This window comes from Elephantulus edwardii, unplaced genomic scaffold (genome assembly GCF_000299155.1).
Source record: "Elephantulus edwardii isolate Elephantulus edwardi_28Jun2011 unplaced genomic scaffold, EleEdw1.0 scaffold00227, whole genome shotgun sequence".
Lineage (NCBI taxonomy): Eukaryota > Metazoa > Chordata > Mammalia > Macroscelidea > Macroscelididae > Elephantulus > Elephantulus edwardii.
In genome coordinates this window covers 3,255,537-3,260,305 of record NW_006399977.1, presented here as the reverse complement: position 1 = coordinate 3,260,305, position 4,769 = coordinate 3,255,537, and positions in this window count along the sequence as shown.

Here is a 4,769-nt window from a genome sequence, read left to right as displayed (position 1 = left end):
GCTATGTGCCATTGAGTCACCTGTAACTCTATGTATAACAGCCCTGAATCCCATTCTATCTCACTGACTCTGAGACAGCTAATGCCATTGCCCCAATTTTGTGTCAGTCCATCTCATCCAGAATCTTCCTCTCCTGTGCTGTCCTTTTACCCTTCTAAGCATGATGTCCTTTTCCAATGACTATTCCTTCTGGCTACATGCCCAAAGTGTTTGAGACAGAGATTCAAAATCCTTGCCTAGAAAAACTTGGTTGCACCTTCTCTAATAGATGTACATGGTCAAACCTACCACATGGCTACTTGAAAGTGACTGGTAGCTTCATGGATAGAAAGTTCAAGTGTTAACCCAAAGGCAAGTAGTTTGAATCTAGCAGGTCCTCCAAGAGAAAAAGATGGTCAATCTATTCCTATGTGATTTACAGTCTCTAAAAGTCTGCTGGAGGGTCAGACATGAGTTGCTTTCAATTCAAAGACAATGAGTTATTTAGAAAGTAATCACAATAGAGAAATGGTGCTATATTCCCCAGATAGAATAACTACACTCACCATTATCCAGGTTCACTATGACTCATTTGAGTGCATATGGTTCATCTTTCTTTAGAGTTATTTCAACCTGTCTAGACATCTAACACATTTAGAAATTACTAGAAATAAGGATTATATAAAATTATGGGCATTTTTTCTTGAAATGATCAATTTGTTGGCATTAGTAGATGATCTTGAGCCAAGAAAATTGATGGAAGATAATTCTTTAGAATAGTTTGCTTCCTGTTTGTACTATTATCAAGTCTGCCTCATAGAGGTCTGAGAGAAGCTTTTAGCCCGGGAAACAGCCCAGTATGGTGTACATATATGGATATTCTTTTAAAGCAATAGGGTGTTTTAACTGCTAATTAATTGTAAGGCCCATATGTTAGAGGTACTTGTGATTAGGAATTCAACTAAGAGTAATTTCAAAGAGAAGAGAAAAAATGGGAAATCAATGAATGGCATTGTTCATTCTTTATCTTTTGTAACCACAGCTCTTGATTCCTTGTGAGCACAATTTGGAAATGCATATTACTGGATTTTAATTACATTTTATGTCACACAAACAGACCTGAGAATCAATGTAGTGGAATCTGTACATAATTGGATGTAGCACAATTATTAAGTGCATAATCATGAAGGATTTGAAGGAACATACAGAGTTTCTTTTGAAGCTTCACCACTGAGTCACTTAACCTGCCTAAACCTCAGATTATATTTTGTAGAAGTAGAGTAATTCTATTCCTCTCCCAAGCTGTAAGTAAAACAGAAATGTTTCCTAAATTCTGTGAAAACCATCTAATGCTAGTCAATCTATATAAAAGGTGACTTAAGGAGGGCTAAACTCTTTTTTCCTATATTGTATTTAACCATAAAGTAACAATAAAAATCCTAGTGGAAAGGGGGTGAAGGGTGACTGGAGGGTATAGGTGTGCAGGTATGCTTTGAGGGGAGACATAGCTGGTCTCAGTGCTGGTGCCATCACTTCTTCCCTCTTTGTGACTTTACATAGATGAGTGCAGAGTTGAGCACGGAGGGTATAGATACAGGGTTATTCCCTTACAAAGATTGGAAAGCTGTCCATCTAGTCCTGGGGCCCTCTCATCTTAACACCATTTATCTGCATTTATGATGCTGGGAGATTTTCAGAAATTGAGATATGAGCTGACACAAACCTGTGACAAAAAGTCCTAGACAGTTGGAAGCAAAGGAACTTTAAGAGGGGCTTAAGCGGTATCAGGCTGAGGAGAGACATCTTAAAATCACATAGATTCTCTGCATGTTTGAGCGGCAAGCTTTCAGGAATATACACTTTTGGTATCTTTTGAACAAAGGTCGTAGAGAAATACCAGTTTTTTTGGACTCTTCCATCAACAATCAAATGCAGAAAACACTTAATTTTTCATGAATTCCCTTGTAATGTTACAAACAGTGTTAAGGCTTTGGAGTATGGAAATCTGGATTTCAATGTGACTGCAATTTATAAGCTACATCATTTTGGTCTTTAAACAACTGTGAGCTCAGTTTATTCCTTTTCATAGTAAATTGATTAATACTTATTTTGAAAGGTTGTCTTGCAGGCTGAATAAGATTCTTTACCCACTAGACCTCTTCTTGTTGTTGAATACCATAGAGTCGGAACTGACCTATAGCTGACCCTCCAGTGGGTTTTCAGAGGCAGTTAATCACAATGGAGGAGATTGCCCATCCTTCTCCCTCAGAGCAGCTGGTGGCCTCAAACCGTGTGCCTTTGGGGTTGCAACAAAGCTTCTTGCCACACCACTAGGTCACCAGAACTCCCTAAACACTAGGTCGCTCTAAATAAGACAAAGAGTTTTAAATGTTCATAAACTCCACCAACCAATCAATTCATTCTAATGCTGGATCATCACAGGATTTTACTCTAACCTATAAAATACAAACAAACCAAAAAAATCCAACATGATGCTGTTTACTAATCTGAGACTACAAATTTTAAAGTAGCACTTTCCTATGAAATACAAGGATGAGGGCCAAGAATATTCAGCAACTCCCTCCCCTCCGGGTAATGAATGGCGAGAACACGAGATGAGAAAGAATTTCTAATTTGGCAGAGTATTTTTTTTCCTGCTTGTTGTTAGAAGGACTTTATAATTTTGGAATGTAGGTAGGGTTAGTTTTTGTGCTAAAGACTCACCTTCAGAAAAATTCATCCTGGAAAAATTAAAAGGTTATTGTTTAGAAAAGGTAAATCTGTGTGGGACTATCAAGCTGTGGCTTGATTGTGACAGGAGAATTAATGTCTTCACTTCTTGGCTGAGTAGTGGCAAAATGTTCTTTGACGATCATGAGTAATCATTTGGTCATAATAAATGACAGAGGAGGAAAACTAATTGCTCTAATTAGTCATCAGTTGATAAACATTTACTAAGCACATATACATGATAAGTGTATTTATTATGTGCAAGAAATTGCCTTAGGCTTTATGACAGAAGGTATTAGGTGTAGTTGTAAAAAATGGATAAACTATAATCTCTTACAAAGAAACATTTATTTTGTAATAGAAAAAGAGAATGTATACATAACACTTTCAGAAGGTATATCAAGGATGGTTTCGTATAAGAATGCAAAATGCATGCTAGTTCAAGAGACATAAGAGATTATTTTCTTATATAGCATAAGGAAAGACTTAGTGATTTAGAGGGTGCTTGAACTAGAGTGTGGAATAATGAGAAAGATATATTGTCAGTAGGGCGAAAGTAAAAATCAAAGGCACACGAGTGGCTTAGTATAAGAAACATGAAGATGAAAACAAGGAAGTAGGGCTAGAAAGAGAAATTGAATCTGAGCATGGATTACTTCAAACCTCACATCACAGGGAAAGAGAATATATTATCTTGGCAAGAGCATTGACATGGGATTATACTGTATTTTGTTGTTCATACTGTTAGGTACCATCAACTACAGATCATAGAGACTCTAAGTACAGCAGAATGAAACTATCCTCACAATCTCCTGTGTTTCAGCACATTATTGTAGTCACTGAGTCAGACTGTCTCGTTCTGACCATTCCTTTTGTTCACTGGAATACTTTTCTAATCATAACATTCTCCAGGGACTGACTCCTCTTAATAACCCATTTATAAGATTTATGTTTTTCTTCACTTTAATGTTATTGAAATAAAACCCCATAATCCATATTTCTATTTTCTGTATTAGTCTCCTTGTCTCAAAAGATGTATTAAATCAGTAATGTTAGTAATCAAAATAGTATATTTACAATCAATGGAAACATAATATTTCTTCATCCTTGCCTCAATTATAGTTCTGATTTCGTTTTTTCTAACACATATTTGTTTGTTCTTTTGGCAGTCCATAGGATATGAAGTATTCTTCTTCAATATCTCAACTCAGAGGCATCAATTCTTCTTCTGTCATTCTTTTTAATTGTTCACCTTTCAAATATGTAGCAAGTAACTGAAAAGACCATGGCTTGAATCGGGTGCATGTTGATCTTTAAACAGACATCATTACTCCTTAGCACCTTGGAGGGTTCCAAAGGAGAAGTCCTTGATAGCAGACGTACCCAACGCATTACATCTTTTCATGTCTTGACTGCTGGTACCAAAGGTGTTGATTACAGATCCAAGTAAAATGAAAATTGACAACTTCAATCTTTTCTCCATTTATCATGATATTACCGATCAGCCCAGTGAAAAGATTATTTTCTTGATGCTGAGATGTAATTCACACTGAAGGCTATAGTTTGTTGGTTTTTTTTATTGTAACAAATGTTTCAGGTCATCCTTGGTTTCAGCAGGCAAGTTTGTACCATCTGCATAAGGCAAGTTATTGATGAGTCTTCCTCAGATCCTAATACCACATTCATCTCCATAAAATATATTTCTGTGGTGGAGTAGTCTGTAGAGAGTTGTGCGGTTAACCCAAAAGTGACATCTCTCTGTCAGTTTACATCCACTAGCAACTCCATATGATAAGAATGATAATTTCCTCTCATTTTATTTCACTCACTCACTTACTTACTCACTCACTCACTCACTCATTGCTGTCAAGTTGGAAATGATTCAGCAGACCCTCCATTGAATTTTTAGAGGCTATATATCCTATGGGAGGAGATTGTCCATCTTTCTTCCATGAATACTTGATGGATTTGAACTGCTCATCTTTGGGTTGGCAACACAACTGCTTAGCCACTACACAATCTCCTCCTGTGTGATCTGAAAACCCACCAGAGCGTCTGGT